The sequence below is a fragment of the Heptranchias perlo genome, chromosome X, assembly GCF_035084215.1.
Source record: "Heptranchias perlo isolate sHepPer1 chromosome X, sHepPer1.hap1, whole genome shotgun sequence".
NCBI lineage: Eukaryota > Metazoa > Chordata > Chondrichthyes > Hexanchiformes > Hexanchidae > Heptranchias > Heptranchias perlo.
The window spans coordinates 7,852,948-7,874,951 of NC_090370.1; positions in this window are offsets into that span (position 1 = coordinate 7,852,948).

The following is a 22,004-nucleotide window of genomic DNA, read 5'->3' on the forward strand; positions in this document are numbered from 1 at the left end:
GCAGGAGAGGACCATGAGGAGATGCCCTCCCCCGACTCTGTTTTCCCCGCTGGAGAGGCTGAATTTGGAGGCGTTCCACCACTCAGTACTCACGTGTCCAAGTCCGTGCTCCTGGCAGGGAGCCTCACTCACCTGCTACACGTACCAGGAAATCGCAGACATTGGTAGAACAAACTCCAAAAATGACCCCCCTCGCTAACAACGCGGTCCACGTTTCTCAACTTATTTCCAAAGTTATTATTCTTCCCCCTCCTCAATAAACAAGGACCCTACATAGCTTTTTTGTATTCGTTCATGGGATGTGGGTGTCGCTGGCGAAGCCGGCATTTATTGCCCATCTCTAATTGCCCTTGAGAAGGTGGTGGTGAGCCACCTTCTTGAACCGCTGCAGTCCGTGTACAGCCCTCTCTGTGACCTGTGCTGACAGAACCTATTCATCAAAAGCAAAATACTGCGGATGCTGGAAATCTGAAATAAAAACAGAAAATGCTGGAAATGCTCAGCAAAGTCAGGCAGCATCTGTGGAGAGAGAAACAGAGTTAATGGTTCAGGTTGTAGATCTTTCGTTAGAATTTATTCATTTTGTTTTGAAACCCTGAGGCGGACTCTACGCTCAGATATGGTGCCTTCAAGGATGCGCCATGTTCAGAACGCAGAACTGTGGGGGGGAGAGGGAGGGGGGTAACAAAGGAATCTTTCCAGGCAGGCTTCCAAGTTCCATCCCAGATTCTCCTTTCATGTGCAGCTGTTTCTTTTCCTCCCCTGGGTGCAGAACACATCTGTTGCAAGAAAAACAAAACTCGATGTGTTTAAAAGAGGTCTGCATCAACAAATATTTGGAAAACCTATTATTTTTTTTTGGTTTGCAAACAAACAATGTGATGGCATAAATCGTGTTGAAATTCATTATCGCTTGCCAATGATTTCATTGTGACTTAAAATGGTGGACAGTCCTTCTCCCTCCCCACACACGTAAAGAGGATTGGTTGAGCACTTTCTCCATGAAGATGACACCCTTTTAAGCAATAGTCATCGGCAACCATGAAATATTATTTTCCTGACAGAATATGCCGAGGAGTTTGTTGGTTATAGGACACAGTACGTGGCCTTAATGTTATATTTGTAGGTGTTTTCAGGCAAGCGTCCAGGCCAAAGCCTGTCCTTTGTTATAGTCCCAAGTAAGGACTTCCAACTGCAAGTGATTGGTGGGAGAGGGGCTAAGGGAGAGAGAGAGAGACAGACAAAAGCATTAGTCATCAGGAGATTGCACTGGTGTAAATACACAACAAAAGTAACAGTACTTACGTGACTACTGTTGTTGCTACTGCTGATGGCCAATGGAATCTCTACTTTCCCGAGCGCTATGCAGCATTTAAAACTCTTGGTGCTGGTTTTGCGATTTTTACGCAGACCAGAAAGATTCCAGGTTCAGTCACCAGTCTGTGCTGAGTTCGCTGGTCTCAGTTGGGTTGGCAGTGGGCCAGTAAGTGCGTGTGTGAGAATTTCGTGGGAGGACAGGATTGGGCTCAGCTGTGATGGTCCCACCATGGCCAAATAGGCTGCTCACTACCAGGAACAATGAATCTTTGGCAGGCTACCAGAAGGCAACTGCTGCCCAAGCAACCGTACAGCAGCTGGCATCTGGGCAAGCATGTGTCAGGGGCTTCAGGAGAAGAGAGAATTGGCAAGAAAAAAGATTTTTTTTTGAAACTTTTGGTGTAAACACTAAAACCCGTTACGTTTCCTGTAGTTCTACTGAACCTGATAACTAATCTTCCACCACCTTGTCACTCAGTTGGTTCCTTAAGCCATAAGTGATTCACCTGAGTTCGATCCTTTGTTTGTGTTGTTGCCTGAGCTGAAATGGGCAGTTATGCCGTTCCCTGGGCTCAGAAGGGGAAACATTTGCCAGGGGTCCCACTGCTGCTCATTATCTAGTTGACCCCTGCTGGGAGTGCGTGTGTGAGTGGCAGTGAGGTAATGATATGATCGGGCTCTGTTGCAATAGAGTCCAAGGTCAAATAGACCCCCAACATCACCCACTTAAAGAATGGCCACTTGAGTGAGGCTGCTGAAGGGCCACTGGCCCCTGTGGAACTATACCTACCTACAAGAGAGCAATGGTGAAAGGGGGCAATGATTCTGCTCTTACAAGGTGGCAGCATCCATCCTGTCAATGCTTATTGTCTCCTGTCAACATTGGGCAGCAGGAAATGTGATTTGTATGGAGGGAAATCAAAGTGTAAGTTTCCCCAACTCACTGATGGACAGTCTGGAGACTGTCACTGTCAGGAGATTGGCTGAGAGCTCACAAAACACTCGCAATCGATGCCAATGGAATCAAGTGATGGGCATCCTAAGTACTTCACCCCTTGGTCTTCCAGGTGGAAATCAAACACCCAACCATTTGAGGCACCGTAAGGTAGACCTTTGCTGCAATGACTCCTGTGGTCAAATACCCCACCTGTACTCAACGCCCCAAGACATGTGTGAAGAATAGTCACCTGGGTGAGGACCAGAAGGTTGTTGGTGCCTGTGGAAATGTACCCCAGCAAGGGTAAGAGCCTTCAGGAAAACAGGGGAGAAAACTGTAGGTGAGGGAGACTGTCTCCACTATTTCTTTGCCAATTTTCATTATTTATTTAGTGCTGAATTAGAGGACAAAGCTTTCTTTGTCCGTGCAGTGGCTGATGGAGCGGATGCAGCCGTGGAGACCTCTTGGAAGGCTTCCACCGACTGGAAATGACAAACATTTCTTTATAAAACCAAGTGTTTGCAGCATTCAGTGTTGCATTATAGCCAACCTGCTTCGAATCATTTCCCTCTACTTTTGTCTTAACGCTGCCCTAATTCCATGCTATAAACATTCCATTAAAAGTGCTTCATTTTAGTATTCAAACAATAGAAAATATTTACCTTGTTTTGACAGTGCAGTTAGATGTCATTTGCATCCTACAGTTAATGTGAGGGGCAAATGTCATTCACATCTGAAGTTTGCCAAATGCTGCCTTTTATATTGAGAATAAATAGGGAGTATTTACATAAGCACAAATTGCGCGTGAGGGGTTTCATTCGATTATTCTGCTCTGGTGCAGGTGTGGCACAGGCCGATTTATGCCCGATGCATTTTGATTGCACATGGCAGTGATTGTCCCACATGCCACTGGCACATGAGGAGAGATTTTATATATTCGTGCTCCCCGAGCTCACTGTAAATATCTGACGGCTGACCTCAGAAGAATCGTTCATCCACCACATGCTCCTCAGGCAGGTGCAATGGTCTGGCCCCATCCTAAACCACCCATCCCTATATCACTTATGTTTGAATCGCAAAGTAAAGAGTTCATCAATATCCTTCAGAATCTTGAAAACTTCGACAAGGTCACCTCAAAGTCACCCTTTTCCAACAACAACTTGCATTTATATAGCGCCTTTAACGTAGTAAAACATCCCAAGGCACTTCACAGGAGAGTTATCAGACAGAATTTGACACCGAGCCACATAAGGAGATATTCCAGTACGTATAAGCTCAGCTTCCTTAATGTTCCTCCTGACTTGGATTCCCAGAACCTGGTATCATCTTGGTTGCTCGTCACCGTTCCCTCAAGGCCAATAATATCCGAGACACCTGAATCATTCTTATTCTGTGGGAAAAGCCCATCATATTATCTCAATGTGATTCAGCCTCAGAATAATGCAGATCTTCATAGGCAATGGCCTCCGTAATTTTCCCTGAGTTCTTCATAGACTCGCCCGCTCTAAGGTTTGCTGTGTTATTGTGATGCCTTCTTCATTTGGTTTCCCCTTTAGTTGATGAGGTAATGACTTCACTGCATTCTCTTGCTTTCTCTCTGTATCTCTTTTGTTTTTTCTCTCTCCTCTTAATTGTAGATAAGTGGTTCAACCGTTGGGAAATTAATCCAGCAAGAAGCAATTGTTTGTGGAAGTACCAAAGAAACTGCCCATGGAAGCCGCCATGTACATAAGGCTGAAAGAAAGTGGATTAAGTGAGCATTTTGTAACTGTTTAAATGGCCTGTGGGGATTGGGAGTGCACGTTGGCTGGAGGACTGAGCTCAGCCCACAAACCTGATGTTATAAACTTCGGACTTGGAGCTTCAGGTGATATTCAAACCCTTCCTTCGAATCTTTACATAGCCTGTTCTAATTTCATTGGGAATGTGAGGTTTCTTTAATACAGTGTTTTGATTTCTCCCTCCCTTTCCTGAAGGCCCTAACTCTTGCTGGAGTCTGGTTCCACGGACACGGCGGCCCTATGGTGTCTTGATCAAGTGGCTATTCTTCATACGTATGGCTAATGTTAACATGCTATTTAACCATGGGCAGAGCACATGGCCTAGCCCGATCCTGTCCTTAACTGTTGTGCACCTATGTGCACTTTCCAGCAAGGGTCACTGGATCGTGGTCAGGAGCAGGAACCCTGGCTTAGTTTTTTCTCCTCCCTCGCCAATGAGACCCAGAGAATGAGAGATTATTAATCAAATGTGTTAGGTTAGATCAACTATAAGACTGGTTCCCAAACCTGCTCCTTCATCATCTCAGAAAATCATGCTTTAAGATAGATTAAAGATAATTAATATCCAAAAAACCTTCCATTTTCTTTTTTTAAAGAACTAATGGCAGTCATGTTTTTATCCTGAAAGAATAATGGGAATTAGAATATAAATATAAATAAATAATATAAATAAATATAAATGAGGAATAATAGAACGGGTACTTATCTGTACTTTGCAAATTTAAAAGCTCCAAAAGATTATTTGAAATCTCTTTATGACAATTCCTGGGATGCAGTTGAATGAACATCCATTACTGTCGCAAAGCATTATTGCCAATAATTTCCTTAGCCTTTCCACAGGATGCACTGCAGCAACTCGCCAAGGCTCCTTCGACAGCACCTCCCAAACCCGCGACCTCTACCACCTAGAAGGACATGAGCAGCAGGTGCATGGGAGCAACACCACCTGCACGTTCCCCTCCAAGTCACACACCATCCCGACTTGGAAATATATCGGCCGTTCCTTCATCGTCGCTGGGTCAAAATCCTGGAACTCCCTTCCTAACAGCACTGTGGGAGAACCTTCACCACACGGACTGCAGCGGTTCAAGAAGGCGGCTCCCCACCACCTTCTCGAGGGGCAATTCGGGATGGGCAATAAATGCTGGCCTCGCCAGCGACGTCCACATCCCATGAACGAATTAAAAAAAAAGTGCCTGATCACATTGTGTTCTCAAAGCATTTCATGAAATGAATTACTTCTCCAGTGAAGTGACTATTGTGGTGGCCATTTTGTACACAGCAAGATCCCACAAACGGCAATAAGGTGGATTGCCAGTTAGTCTGCCCTTGATGGTGTGGATTAAGGGAGGGGTTTATCATTTGGTTGAAATTGCGACATGTCTTTCTGATGTCACCGTGCCAACGCGAGCCTTGATTCTTCTCAATGACATCATTACGCTCGTCTATTTCCGCAGCCCCTCCCCCCCCCCGAGCAACAATTAAAATGAAGACATGTGGACTGTTTTATAATTCACACTTTGATGAATAGTTTATGCCTGCACGAGTTTACTTATTCATCTCAGAGTTCTTTGGGAGCTGGAAAATTATTCTTCTCTTTCATCTACACTGAGCAAGTCGCACTGCTGCAGGCATTGCTCTCAGCTCTTCCCTGCTCTAAGCCCCACATAGCGCAACATAATCTGCTACTCATCCACCCAACTGCTGCCACAGTACTGCATCTTAAATATATTGTGTGTGTGTGTTTTTTTAAAATACTTTTTAAATCTTTACCTCATTGTGCCAAATTTAAAGAGGCTTGAATTTCAGACTATCATTCCTCCTCCCTCGCCACAGTCAGCTTTCAAAGAGATAATTATTTCTGTTTTGAAGAAATAATATCCTTTCTAAATTGCAATCCATGAAAATCATATTAAAGGGCAGATAATTGTGGTACAAATGTATTCTGGTGTTTAAAGTATAAATGGACAGCAAAGTTGCATTTGAAAGGCTTTAATAAGATTTTTCCGGATTTAATTCAAGGAAGTCACTGTGGTAAAAACAGAGAATATTTAATCCAATAAGAGCTGCTTTCGCTGAATAAAATTTATACAGAGGCACAGAAATTCAATTATCTGCTTTAATAAAAAGAATCCTTGTAGCATAATCTTTGCCACCTATTGCAGGAAGACTGGACAGCGGAAAACTAGAACTGGGACTTGGAGTAGACCTCACTGGTCAGTCGAGGGGGATAGGCCTTTTTAAAAAAGTAACCTGCAGCCAGTTACTGCCCAATTTGGTGGAAGAAGCTGGAGGCTGGAGTGGGTCGGAGGACCAATGAGTTAGCACACACCTAGAGTGCCACTCATACATATTTTGCCAATCATGTTGGCATGCCTGTTTGTAGTGGAGCAGCTTTCAATGCAACTGGGCTTCATTAACCTTTAACAAGGAGCACAGCTTGGCCTCAGCCTAGAAAGAGGTTTGCAGCACTCGGTTTAGACTGCACAAATGCAGCATCAGCATTCCCTCAGCCCCACCGTACCATTCTTTGTGTAAGAACCTAGGCAGTGAGTGATGGCAAGGTATTGGGCCCAGGGATGGGGGGAGGGAGGAGAATCTCAGCAGCCACACTCCAGCAGGAACAGCAACCAGGAGCAGGAACCCTGGCTGTTCTTTCACTTCCATGACCCACTGGCTGTAGATGTAGTGCTTGTACTCAAACCCGGTACCTTCTACTCTCTGTAACCTGGTACTATACCACACGGTGGGACACACCAAACCATCGGGGGTGAAGTGCAATTCATTTTTAAATGGCTCCTTTTTACTCTGAGATGGTGGTGTCTCCTTCCACGATGGAGTGTGAGTAAAAAACTGCCCATGTAATCATGACTCTGTACATGTCAGCCCACCTCCAACCTGACCCCTTTTCCTAACAGCATGCACTCTTGCCCCTCTCTCACTGTGGAACCATCTTCCCTTTGCTTCTGATGAGCGCAAAGAGTTAATCCTTTTTTGTGAAAACTGAAACAACAGATATGATTTCAGAGGAACAAAAGTGCGACTCCAAATGTTGCCAAAAGGGCATGTCTGACTGGAAAGGTGGAAGCATTGTCATTTGACCTTTTTATGTAAGCTCTTGTCTCGAAGGAGGAATTTTGCATTATACAGTTGTTCAGGGTATGGTACATCACTTTTTTTGGTGCTGTTTGAAGAGCTCCTCTTTAATAGAATGCTCTTGGAAAGGGACTGCTGCACATACATTAATGTTTCGAATGTTCAAAGAAAGCAGTCTTTTTTTTCACCACATTAGCTGAGCGGGTTTTTCATTAAAGTGACAAACTGTGAAAGGCCAAGGACCACAATGCAGGACATGAGCAAGGTTGAAAGGAGTAAATCAGGTAGTGGTGGTTAGATGATGTGAAATCTGGGGCGTATCAGGCTGAAGATTGAAGAGAAGGCTAAGGGGGGACAAGAGCTTCTGCTCTTTTGAGTTTCTAATCTCAACTGTGCCATTATGGGGAGGCAGCTTGTGGCTGTCAAACACTTCCCAACAGTGAGGAAGCAAGAGTCACCCTGATCTGCTTTTACAGAGCAGTATTGCTGCAGGTCTAGGTACTTGGCATAAGTGTGGTGCAGGGAGATGGAAGTGGAGAAAATAAATCTTATCAAACATAAAAAGCAATGACTATGATATAATTGCAGTAGAACTTCAATTACGCTTAAAATGCGATTATCCTCTTGGTAAACTGTCATGCAAGATGCTTTTAAATTGATGTGTCCCAACTACAGCCTGTGGGCCTTGTGTGGGCCCTGAATGCTCAGTGGCAGTGAATAAAGCAAATCAGATGTTGGGGTGTATTAAAAAGTCAATATTGAGCCAAAATAGTGAGGTAATCCTGCCACTTTATATATCATTGGTGCAACCGCACTTGGAATACTGTGCACAGTTCTGGTCACCACAGTACGAAAAGGATATTGCAGCTATTGAAAGGATACACAAAAGAGCAACCATAATGATTGAGGAGATGGAGGGATTGGATTATGAGGAGCGATTATGTAAATTGGGCATCTTCTCATTGGAAAAGAGAAGGTTGAGAGGTGATATGATTGCTGTTTTTAGGACTCTAAAGGGACTGGATAATATAGACCATGACAAGCTGTTTCACCTGATCCAGAACAGTAGAACCAGAGGACATGGCCCGCGCTTGAAGGGGGTAAATTCAAAACTAAAATGCAGAAACAATGGCCCCGATATTTACGGGGAGGGCGTGGGCGAGGCTGAAAATGGCCGAAGAACCCAGTAAGGCCGGGGACGCGGTGTTCCTGCCAAACCTAACGGCAGGACCTCATTAACATCTTTTTAGCTCCATTTCTTGCCCGGTGGCCGGCTGAATGGACGCCAACGGCAGGAAGACACAACCTTGAGGGCCCTTGGCCCTGGCAATCGGAAGATTGGGGTGGCCCGCGATCGGGAGTGGGGGGGAAGAGAGTCCATAATTGGGGGGGAGGGAGGCCGCGCTCCTGCTCCTCTTGGCCCACAAGGAGGGCAGAAACAGGCACTTACCTTGTGAAGCCGGAAGCTCCCGCCTCCCTTTCACTGCTGGGTTTTCCGACCCTTGGGAAATCCGTACAGCAACAGTGAGTTCTAAATTGGGCTCCCAATTGCACAGTGGGAGCCCGATTTAAATATGTTAATTAAATCTCCCACCTCTCCACGGCAGGACACTCCAACGCCCCGATATCCGCTGCCGTAAAAAAAGGCAGCGGGCATGTGCACAGCGGGTTGGGGTCGCGTTCCCCGTATTTAACTTGTTAACCCCCCCCCCCCACCGCCGACCCTCTCCCGCCTGTCATGGGGGGGGGGGGGGGGTTAATATCGAGGCCAATATTTAAGTGAGCCGGTAGTCAATCTATGAAACAGACTCCCTAGGGAGAGGGAAGCAGATATTATTGATTCATTCAAATGCAAATGAGATAGATTTCTTTCAGAAAATAACAGTTTGGGATCCGATATATGAGTAATTTGAGACATGACATGTTGTAAGTGTAACATGCTCGAGAGGAACAGGTGACTTTGGACCTGTGGTTCCCAAAGCTCTCCACCACTGGGGGTTTTCCTCACCTCATGTCTGGGTCTGTTGTAGACTCATTGATGGAGATTGATTGCTATGATTAGTCAACAGCTCCATTATCGTTGTATCATGTGATTACCAGGATGGTAGAAGGGGAACGAGATGGACCTTGGGACTTAATCGTCCAGCAATTCCTATGTTGTTCCTATAAACCCTGCAATCAGACCCATAAAACACAGGCAAGCTACTCCTATTTGTGCTTATATTTCACTCATTTGTCCTGTTTGAATTTTGTCGTCTGCAGGTTTGGAAAAGGCTATTCTTAACACTGTTGCCTAATTGATGGATAAATCAAAACAAGATTGATTGATATCAGCAACTTAAGACGGTGGGAACATGGATTGAAACTTTCCACATGGCCCCTGAGGCTCCACGGTACAAACCCGGAGATTCTACTTTCTGTCAGCTCCCTCTTAAAGAAAGTCTTTGAAATAACCCAGCTCGTAAACATTTGGGTCACACGTCAATGTCCTACGATCCCAATTCAATGCATTGCTGAGTGTATGAATGTGGTTGTGCTTCTCCACCCAGCGAGCTCTCAATCTCCGTCACACCATCAAGCCAAGTTTAGGAACTGAAGAGAAAATTGGCAGGCCTGTTCAGTCCCAGGACTGTTGTACATTTGTATAAACAATCTCACATTGGGGCGTTCTTGCAGCATTCAATGTACTGAGGCAGTGAGAGTTTCACCCCTTGATCTATCCGATAATCCATTAATGAATGGTGGGATTTACACTTAGATTGAGAATGAAATAATAAACATGAAGCAACCATGTAGAAAGTAACATCACAGATCCTGCATGAATGGTAACAAGGTCAATTTCATATAGATCGAACTTAAATGATTTGCTGTTATCTCTTCTTCTTGCTGACTTCTGATGATAGAGTGAATAAATGACTATCTGCAGTGAACCTCAGCAGGTATAAAAGGCTTGGTTATGAATATTTATATAATGCACATCGATGCATTGTCTCTTCTTTTAGGAATCTGTTTTTCTTGTAGCCTCCCATCCGTGAGAACTTACATTGACTTTAGCTGAAACTTATTGTTGAGCAACATGTATGAATTTCAAGCACTGCATAGCATATATCTCTAACTCAACTCAATTATATGCAAATCATAAACTGGGTAAGTTATATACCCCATAACTTATAGGGGTATATCTTTTTGTCTTCATTTGCTGATGTGCTTTATACTCACACCAACTCTTTTGCTATCATTAGGAAGTGGAGAATATGTACTCCATTATTTTCTGTGGAAGGGTTATGCACTATTCTCTGCTCTAAGCTGGATAGCCATGTGACAAAGGATAACATACTAGAGCCTAGTCTTCAGTTACTTTACACCTTTATTCACAAAGCTCCACATGCTAGATAAGCTCTCTTATAAATGGATACGAGAGAGAGCCCAATTGATATGCACCACCTGAATACAATTAACACTAATTGATATAAATCACATGGATACAATTAACAATCTCCCCCTAACCCCCCCTTCTTATAAAAGGAGGGGAGGAGCCTAAAAAAATTAACAATCTCTACCATAGTGTTGTGGTGGAGAATGGAGAGGGAAACATTAAGAAGATATTGCTGATAGCTTTTTGAAATCAGTGCCTGTTGTGAGGCTTGGCTTGCTTCAAGTAGAGTAGAATATGGGGCTCATATCAAGAAGAAGGAAGTTCCTCTGTTTCATCCCAGGTAGGAAATGTCTAATGATGATCCCAGGACATAAAGGAGTGGGTCATGATAAAATCTAGGAAGATTTACACAAATTATCTTTGAATGACTGAACTTGGGATGTGACCAAAAGATGTACCAGGTAGTCCCCCATATGTCCACAGCCCTGCCAGAAATAGATGCATCCTTTCAAATCAGTATGTCTGTTGCTCTACCTGTTCTACACTTCTAACAAAAACTGTACAGGAAGGTAGCTGAAGATCCAGCAACAAGTTGTTAAATTAGTCACCCCTGGTCCTCTTCTTTGGTTAGAAGCCAACACAAGGTTATGAAGGGAATTGTAAATGTTTATCCAAGGAAATTGTTCACTATAGTGGAGGGATTACATACAAGAGGACACTAAAGGCCCTGAAATTCCTTGGGTGTTCCACCATTTCCCTTAGGGTTCCATTAGTCTCCCACCAGAGTTATGGTGGGAGACCAGCAAAATCTCCATGAAATAGGAAGTCTTTAACCAAAGGACAATGGACTTGTGGAATAAGTCAGTGAAGGACATTGAAGTAAATCTTCACATCAGTTACAGGGAGGCTCCACAGGGAACCAGAATACAGCCTGATGATAGACTTCCCAGCCTGTAGTGTGGTTCATTCAGATTGAGAAGCTCTGGAGTGGCTTGAAGGCCAGCTGTTTCCAGTGGAGCCACTCCAGCTGCTTTTGGGGGAGGGTGGTGGTGGTGTGGGGGGAAAAAGATATTTTGGATCTTATCAAAAATGTTTTAAAAACCACCCGTAACATCCAATTCCCCCCAAACTGGGCAACTTTTACTTCATCATTGTTGTCCTCATAAATTTTCATATTTACAACCAAGAATGCTGAGTACATCAACCATAAATAACTTCTGTAATATTTTACTGCACTTTTCCTTCAGAACAGGATCAATAACTGGCCAATTTTATCTATTTCTGGAAACAGCACAAACCCTTAACAAGGGTTTAAATTCTGTTAAATTGAGTCCACAGCACAGGAACAGGCCATTCGGCCCAACAGGTCCATGCCGGTGTTTATGCTCCACACGAGCCTCCTCCCACTCTACTTCATCTACCCCTATCAGCATATCCTTCTATTCCTTTCTCCTTCGTGAGTTTATCCAGCTTCCCCTTAAATGCATCTATGCTAGTCGCCTCAATTCATGGAAAGCAGTTAACTGCTGAGATTATCCTCTAACAGCACCTTCCTTGTTTGCCCTAACCACCTCTAAAGTATGGAGATTTATGTCAATTAAGCCACACCTGCACCTTCTTAAGGGATAATAAATGATAGCCAAATAAATCAGACTCATGTACAAGCCAGCATTCAAAGAGCACAGATTGTGTAGACAAGGTTTATATATCCGTGTTTTTGGTTGACTGAAGCTGTTTGATATTTGGTTGCCAGTTAATATCACATCACAGCCATACCTGTTCCAATGTCAGGAGTCTTCCAGCACCAGGTTATAGTCCAACAGTTTTATTGGAATCACAAGCTTTCGGAGCTTTCCTCCTTCGTCAGGTGACGAAGGAGGAAAGCTCCGAAAGCTTGTGATTCCAATAAAGCTGTTGGACTATAACCTGGTGTTGTAAGACTCCTTACATTTGTCCACCCCAGTCCATCACCGGCATCTCCACATCATACCTGCTCCAGTCCTCGCCCGAGTCACTGGTTAGTGATCAGGAGTGGCAATCCTGGCCGATATTCTGTTACCCCTCCCTGAACGCAGAGGACAATCTGCGGCCTTGGCTGAGGTTGACTATCCGGGGACCAAACCCGGTAGATGTCTGTACCACACCATGTTATGTATTTAACCACCAAGTCATAAAAGGGCAGCCGATCCTTTGATTCTTCTCACTGTTAAATCATTCCGGTCAAAATGTTAAAACTTCCAAGCGTGCGAGGATCTGTGATAGCGCTTGCACAAGGTGGAGTGGAACACTGCCTTCTGTGAAGTGTTTGATTCCTGGCTGCCACTGCCTCACCTTGCAAAGACCTCCTAGGGAAAGAAAAGAGAGAAGAAGAAAGAAAGCCAATAAAATACTTTTGAAGTTGTAATGTAGGAGACACAGCAGCCAATTTGTGCACAGCAAGCTCCCACAAACAGCAATGAGATAATGACCAGACAATCTTTTTTTATTAGCTTGAAGAGCTACTGCCTTATCAATCTTCGCACCCCCAGCCCGTCCTGCTGCTAACTCGCAGGCTAGGCTTCCCACACCCATTTTCCATGCACTGGGAGCCAATTAAATGAGGAGGCGCCAGCCTTTTTCATTAACTGCACAGCCACAGGCGAGTACAGCCAGAATTTTGCTGACATCTCAAAATTGGGACCAATAAGTCCACTTTTTTTTGCACAGGATTCCAAGTTTCTTATTGCATCCCTTGTGTTTTATTCTTGTTTGGTTTTAGTTTTCAAGGAAAAACAATCACCTTGGTGGTGGTCACAATGTAGAGATTGTGATTATGAGATATTGGTTTTGTGAGGTAAATCTTTGTGGGATATTGAGTTAGTTCGGCAGGACCTTAGGCGATATTGGCTTATTTTGGACGGTGGGTTATACAGAAATTCCCTCTCCTCCACAGACTGAAGATTATCTGATTTTTATTGATTGTTTTGAGACTTTTAAGGCTTGTAAGAAAACACACAAATCTGCAGCATATGCAGTACAACATGAAATCAATAGAACTCATCTTAAAGGACATCACTTTTTTTTGTGCGTGCTGTATTATTCATTTATGACTGTGTACCTCAGGCTGTTCAGCCCACGCCCCTCTCGCAGCTGCTGCAGGTGTTCGAAGCTTCCTCAAGTAACAATTTAATCAAAGCTCTCTGCAAAATTTCAGCTCTTCCACCGGAAAAAGAAAAGTTGGCTCATGAAGGTTGTACCTGCGATGCAACTTATCTGCAGTATTAACTGGGGGCAGCTGCGTCCCACTGGAGTGAAGCCCTCAGACAGGCACTTCCCTTTCACTGCCACCCTTTCTCTTTCTCTCCCTCCCGTTCTCTTCCTCCTGAAGGTGCTTGCTCGGGCTCCACAGATGTTGGCAGGCCTCTGGTACCTCAGTTGAACTCCGATTTCCATATTAAAAGTGACCTTCCCCCTGAAGCAGGCAGGCAACTCCACCCACCCAGATAAAGGCCACTACCAAGATGGCGGTGGCTGGAGTAGCAGTGTAAGCAGAGCAGCAAGTGACCCGATACCATTTTAAAGCTCCACCCCCACAGTTGAAATCGGCCCCCTGTTTCAGGCGGGAGGTCACTTTTTTAAGATGAAAATTGGGGTCCTTTGGTGTACATAAGACCGCGATTGCAATTTTGAGGTACAAATGGGCAGCCCAAAACCTTTCTCACTTTCTCTTTCTGTGGGGCCAGGAGGAGCGGACATGGCCCCCTCTGGGATCGCCTCCGACCCGAAGTCCAGATTATCAGCCAGCTACGCATCGGAGCTGGTCGATTTCCTGCCGTCCCCAATCAGCGAGCTGCACGGAGTGTCACTTAGCACATGTAGCTCACCAAACTGATGCAAGTGAGGCCTGGCCCTCAAAGTTGCTCAGGCCTCACTGTAGCAACAGTGGGTACGTGGCGGGAGGGTTCGCCCGCTGACCACCCATTTTGTGCCAAAAGTTAAAATTGGCCCCGTTTCTGAAATGGACCACCTTTGATCTCTCTGATCTCTTTCTTTCCTACATTTGTTTTCTCTTTGCTGGAATGTGCTTTGTTCCTGCTGGATTCTCCTGGAAGAAGCCCGCCCCAGTGAAGCTGGTTGTCGTGTGCTTGGTGGTTAGTCAGGATAATCTGGACTCTCACACCCCTGCCATTTCCTGGATGATAGTGCGTGGCTAATGCTGTTCATCCTCGTTCAAACATTTTTCAAAAAACACCGCAATAAACCTTTTTTCCCCTCAAAAAGTAGCAATAAATGTTGACGCGATCACTCAGTGACTTGTCTTTTCCATTTCCCAACAGTGTTGTCTCTCACTTTAACATGAACCTCAAAAGATATTAGACTGCATTACAGTACTACCACCTACACCTGGCACAATCTGCCCTGCCAGCGAGACATAAAATGTCAGGTCAGATGTTTGGTTTGACCATTGATTGGCCAAACTTTCTCAGCCCTGTTCCAGCCTGAGGTGTTCCAGGGTATAAATCTGCGTCTTGTACAGACAACAATCTCTGTGTGATAGAGATCTACATATTATTCTTATCACTGCTCCCACTCTCCGGCTTTGTTCGAATCTGTTCATCTTGAATGGGTTCCATTAAAATAGTGTACAAATCTGTGTCTGCACATAATGTTGGTGTAATTTCAAGGTGACTACATTTTCCTAACTCTTCATTTAACTGGACTGAATTTTGAGGGACTTGGATGTTCTTAACTGAATTCCTGAACTTACCCAGGGATCTATGTCTGATCCAAGGAGGGATTTCCAAAAAGCCAAAGAAGCTTCCTTTCACCTCTATTCTTGGCTTGTAGCCAAAAAGGTAATGGGTTTAAATCCAGCCCAGGCTGTTAAAATCATGGAGAGAGGGAAATAACAAGCCAAGAACCATGTGCAGGGTCAGTGAGTTATGATAGAAATTACCCTTGTGATCAGGGTCTCTGTTTTAACACTGTCTAATGCACCCTTGTTAGAAGGGCTCTATTCTAACACAATCTCTGTTCAACACCCAACCTCATTATCTGTGCCTCAGTTTAATATTATCCCTGTTATGAACACCTATGCTTTCAGTTCCAAAGCAGTCTCTTATAAAGCGACTAGACTTAGGTACAGATCTTTTTCATCTTGCAGTGTTTGAATTTAGCTGCGGTCAAATCCTGTTAACCTTTCATTTTTGATGTTTGTCACAGTTAGCTATTACGGCTAAAGCTGGCCACAGGTGGGATTTCTCCCCTCCCCCCAACTGTAATATTTTGAGGAGTATTCGATTGCAAGACAGCCATCAGTAATTACTTCCTGTTCTGATGAAAGGTCATCGACCTGAAACGCTAACTCAGTTCCCCTCTCTACAGATGCTGTCTGACCCGCTGAACGGTTCCAGCATTTTCCTGTTCTAATTTCAGTAATGAGGTACCAGCCAAAGGAAAAAGTAACCAGGGCAAATATTTATCAGCTAACTTGCAACAATAAGGAGTTCACTTCACCAGTTCTGTTCTAACCCATTGACCCTTGAATGTGGTCCTGCTCCTTACTTACCTTCCTCCAGGAGTGGTACTGAATTTAACAGGATCAGGAGGATAAGTGGACCTGGGCTGGATTTAAAACCTTATTGGTTACAAGTCAAAGATAAAGGGGGAGGGAGAGGAGGGGGAAAAGGGAGGAGCTTTGGGTTCTTAGCAAATCTCTCCTTAGATCGGATATAGCCATATCTGAAATGCATTTCAAAACATCCAAGCACCTTAATTGTGCCTAGTTTTTAAAAAGGTGACAATGAGAAAATCACATTTGCCGTGAAATCTCACCGCGGCATTAGGGTACAAATTTGTCCACTCGTTTAACTGATGGGTTAACCCGTTTAAAATGGGCACCTCCCTTACAATAGCAAAGGAATTTCTTAAGAGCAGGTTAAGCGTTTGGACACTAAGGCCTCAATTTGAACTCCCACTGCCTGGCGGAAATCAGGGTGGGGGGAGGCGCAATTAAAATGGAGCGGAGGGGAGACCTCCCCACTCCTTTGAGCTGTGATCTGACTGACTGCAATTCTAAATTGTAGTCGGCAAGGACATCCCTCTCACCCCAATCCAGTGGGGTCCTCTTTAAATATGCAGGTTGGGCTCTGATGACATTATTGGGGCCCTGATCTGCGATTTTAGCCTGAGGCCTAAGGTGGGGGAGAGGGGACTCTGGTGGATTCCTCGCCAGGCCGAAATTGTCAGGAGCTGGGGCCAGATGAGGCCCAGAAAGGTTATTTGAAGTTTAGTTGCTCCAACTTGCTTCTCGGCATCAGAAGGAAACCTCGGGCCTCCCTTTCCCCAGGCTTCCCCTCCCCCCCCCAATCCGATCGTGATTCCTTGCCCAGAGAGTTACCTGACTGCTGGGGACCGTTCCCCAGAGGTGGTCTCCTGCCATCCGAGTTCCCCAACTCCCGCTCACCGGCCAGGCAGAGATTCCTGCCGGGTTCGGGCTGGAGTCCGATCTTGATCTTCGATATTTAAATGAGGCCCGGGAGCTAAAATCTCACCGGGCCTCGTCATGCGTGTTTGTCCCCCACCCTTCCTGTCACACACGTTCCTGCCCGATTTTAAAATCGAGGCCTAAATGTTACTTCTAGGCTATTCCAGACCAAAGTGGGGTGGTAATGAGCACTGTGCTTTTGCAGGGACCATACAAAGCCAAGTAGATCTCCGCTAATTCCTTTTGTCAGCAAACTCCAAATGCTTTCTTTAACACAAGATTCAGGTTGACAATACTTGAGGTCTGCAGGAACCGAGCAATTTGTTTTTTCTTTAACACAATGCTTTGACCTCATTCACTATTTTCAGAACCCCTTACACTCAAATGGGCCAAATACAGCGAAGCGTCATTATTATCTGTGTTTTATAAGCTGACAAGAAACCCCCACCAGAGCCCAGAAACGATTGCTTGTAATATTAGCAAATGGACTCTTGCCAGTTCCCCTCTGTTGAACCAAAATTTTAGCCCATGTGAACCCAAAAGGGAATTGGACATATACTTGAAAAGGAAAAATTTACAAGGCTATGGGGAAAGAGCGGGGCAGTGGGATTAATTGGACAGCTCTTTCAAAGAGCCGGCACAGGCACAATGGGCTGAAAGGCCTCCTTCTATGATGTATGATTCTACGTGTTAATGCCTTGGTTAAAGTGACAGAGGAGTGTTGGGAAAACATGTTACGTGTCGTCCATTAATATCACCAACGGTCATTTGTAGCCTGGTAAAACACTAAGCCGTGATCATCTGTAGAAAGACCATTCATTGATCGAGAGGCAATGCTGAATGTGCTTTCTACCCCCTTACTGTAAAAAGACCAGTCACGATCTCAGTTTCAACATACATTGTTAACGGCTCCCTCATGCGCACCGTACGGCCACCCCTCCTTTAAAATCAGGGCTATACTGTCTACAACTCCCTCATTAATGGATAAACCAGCCTTCCTGGAGCCCACCCCTCCCCCTCATTGTTCATTCTTTGCAAAGCTCCTGAGGCCTAGTCAGCTAAATTTAATAAAGTAGAGCTAAAAATAAGATTATTGAAGAAGGAACGATGCCATTTTTAAACTTTAATAACATATATTGCGATCTATACGGGTTTAATTGTTTATTGATCAAATAATCCAAAAGTGTGACTGTAATGCAACAAGGGAAGATCAAAGATGGTTTCCCAGATCTCATGCAGGACTGGGCAGTGCAGAGAGCTTCGAGCCTCCAAATTGGAAGGCTCCACCGGCAATGCAGGCAAGAACAAGTCAGCGGTTCGGTTCACTGCTGACTACGATGGGGGTGGGGGGTAAATAAGTGGGATACAGGGAGACTGCAGTGCTGGCCAGTGTCGGTCTCTTTGAAGGAGTTATGATAATGACCTGTCAGAGAGTTCTGTTCATGGTACTCACCTGGTTCTGTAACAAAAAGGGTACGTGTTTGATTCACTCGCCTGGCCTGCTGAAATTAGATTCAACATTTTGGAACGAAGCATTGATATTTAGTTGCATTTATGTCGCTGCATTAGTTTCTCCTGCTGTGGAAGGCACTCTTTGTGCATTTTAATTTTGTTTGTTTACCACAGTATTGCTGATTGCTCCTCCAATGCTGAGGGTTCCAATTTCTTCAGGAGTCCCCATTGTGCTCCATGGAGGAAAATTAGTTGATGAGAGGACACTAAATGCAGGTGCAACAACACTTAAAAGAAGCAAGAAAAAAAGAACATGCATTTCTATAGCATCTTTCACAACCTCAGGACGTCCCAAAGCGCTTCACAGCCAATGAAGTACTTTTGAAGTGTAGTCACTGTTGTAATGTAGGAAACATGGCAGCCAATTTGTGCACAGCAAGATCCCACAAACAGCAATGTGATCATGACCAGGTAATCTGTTTTTAGGTGTTGGTTGAGGGATAAATATTGGCCAGGACACCGGGGAGAACTCCCCATCTCTTATTCAAAATAGTGCAATGTGATCTTTTTCATCCACCTGAGAGGGCCGACGGGGCCTCGGATTAATGTCTCATCTGAACGACGGTGCAGCTCTCCCTCAGTACACCCCAGTAGTTACAGATCCCAATACTCTTACCTGGGCACCTCAAAGGAGATTTCACTGCTTCCGCTTCACAAGAGAGGCTGTCACTGAGCTACGCCATCTGCTGTAGGCTGACCTGCAGACAACTTTTTTTTTCGTTCATGGGATGTGGGCATCGCCAGCATTTATTGCTCATCCCTAATTGCCCTTGAGAAGGTGGTGGTGAGCCGCCTTCTTGAACCGCTGCAGTCCGTGTGGTGAAGGTTCTCCCACAGTGCTGTTAGGTAAGGAGTTCCAGGATTTTGACCCAGCGACGATGAAGGAACGGTGATATATTTCCAACTCGGGATGGTGTGTGGCTTGGAGGGGAACGTGCAGGTGGTGTTGTTCCCATGTGCCTGCTGCTCTTGTCCTTCTTGGTGGTAGAGGTCGTAGGTTTGGGAGGTGCTGTCGAAGAAGCCTTGGCGAGTTGCTGCAGTGCATCCTGTGGATGGTACACACTGCAGCCACATTGTGCCGGTGGTGGAGGGAGTGAATGTTTAGGGTGGTGGATGGGGTGCCAATCAAGCCAACTTCGAGAACAGCAATGGCTATTCCCATAAGGCGTGAAGGTAACCGCAGCATTATGAATTTATGGCTCCAGATCCTTCCAAGCAACCGTAGAGGACATCTGCCAGATCAGCCAGTATGCAGTCCAGAGACGCTATGAAGCAAGTGACAAGCACTACATTTGCTAGGGGCAACACATTCTTCACTTTCCCTGTGTAAAAGAGATATTAGCTAGACACTGGGCGGGAGAGATTTCCAAAAGGTACAAAGCATGGTCAATGGAACTCATGTGGCCAGAGTTCCATATCACCCTAAGGCCTACGTGAACAGAAAGGACTTCTATTCAATTAATGTGCAGGTGGTATCTCACCAGAGAAACATCATGATGCATCCAGGAAGCATCCACGATGCCTTTATTATGCAGCAGTCAACAGTGCCTGCATTATTTGAAGGATCACATAGATTGGGCAGATAGCTGCAAGGAGAAAAGAGCTACCCGTTGCAGCTGTTTAGGACCTCACTGAGAAACCCCTGAACTGCAGTGCAGCATAAATACAAGGAGTCACAGGCCTCAACCAGAATTAAATGTGGAGCACACCATCGGCATGCTCAATAAAGCCCAGGAAAGTCCAAAATACTGTAGGTCATTGAGGGTCTCACGGGTTGGAGGTGGCCTTGTATCTCTGGGCGCAGGTCACAAGATGGTCCTGCTACAACTGGAGCCACGTCCGCTAAGGAAATGGCTGCCAGCACCTGGCCACTAACTGGCACTTCTTCAATCCTTCAGTGGGCTGGCTAGTTGAATGAATGTGTGCTTGCCCTGAGAAGAAGTGGCTTCATGTGTCCTCCTGCCATGTCCCAGATGCTGGGCACCCCTGCTGGATGACCAGGACAATAGAGGGTGGCACTTACTTCCTACCACTTGTTGATGTACATAATGGTGAATAAGACCATGTTTGCTCTCTCGCTAATTGTCTACCAATTAGAAACAAGTTGGAGCAACTAAATTACAAATGACCAGCAGTGATGCAGACAGAAACTACCGCCTTGTCAGAATGTTACTGGCTAACAGCCCTCTTGGGTGTTACATATGTTTGATACAGCAAGGCACAATTAAGATCAGTCGATACACTTAGTGTTCTCTTTATTTAACTGTGTGTACGTTAATTCAGCTCATACCACATATGGCCCGAGAACAAGTGGCACCATGGGAGAAAAAAGAATTAGTCGTGCCACAGAAACCACTTGGTAATCTCTGGCAATTTTTATTTCCTATAAAATTCAAGTGTGTATCTAACTTGGATCTTAACCTTTTGTTTAAGGTGTGGTAAATGTAGGACGTGGGGGAGTCGATTTCCGCTGGTCACTGCGTAGTAATGTTATAAATACAGCAGGAAGAGTTCCCTTGTTACTATTTCCAGCAATGTTATCGGTCATTCTAAAACAAAGAACTTGCATTAATGTAGCGCCACTCACGACCTCCCAAAGCCCTTTACGGCCAATTACGTACTTTTGAAGTGTAGTCACTGTTGTAATGTAGGAAACGTGACAGCCAATTTGCGCACAGCAAGATCCAACAAACAGCAATGAGATAATAAGCAGATAATCTGTTTTAGTGATGTTGGTTGAGGGATAAATATTGGCCAGGACACCAGGGAGAACTCCCCTGCTCTTCAAATCATGCCATGGGATTGTTTACATCCACCCAGAAGGGTGGATAAGGCCTCACTTTAATGTCTCATCTGAAAGACAGTGTAGCATTTCTTCTGTACTGCACTGGAGTGTCAGCTTAGATTCTGTGCTTAAGGTCTCTGGAGGGGGACTTGAACCCACTATCGTCTAATTCAGAGGCAAGAGTGCTACCAACTGAGCCACGGCTAATATTTTGTGAGTGTGGTTCAGCATGGTGGTCTTTAAAGAGGTGCAGCACAATGGGGGGAGTTTTAACTCCCCAGGACGGGCGGGAGATGGGGTTGAATTCTTAAATATGTGAAACCCCGACCCTAACCTGCCGCGAACTTCCGGTTTAACCACGGCGGGTTGGGGGACGGGCGAGTAACGTGCTCTTGAGAGGCGAGTCGGTAATTTTAATATGTTAATGAGGCTGTGTGCCTCAGATTTTAGCAGCCATTTGGATTTAACGTCTGCAGGCCGGGTTTCCCAGGCCTCGGGAAACCCGGCAGCTAAAGAGAGGCGGGAGCTGCCGGATCCTGCAGGTAAATGCTTTTCCAGCACTTGTGGGCCAGGAGGAGCAGGAGTGCTTCCCCCCCCCCCCCACCACCCCTGGACTCTTCCGCCCCCCGTCCCCCCAGTGATCTCCAGACCTTCGCTGTGATCTTTTCTCTTTTCCCCCCCCCTCCCGTTATTTCTCTCCCCTCCACCCCCGCCCCCCCCCCCCCACGATCTCA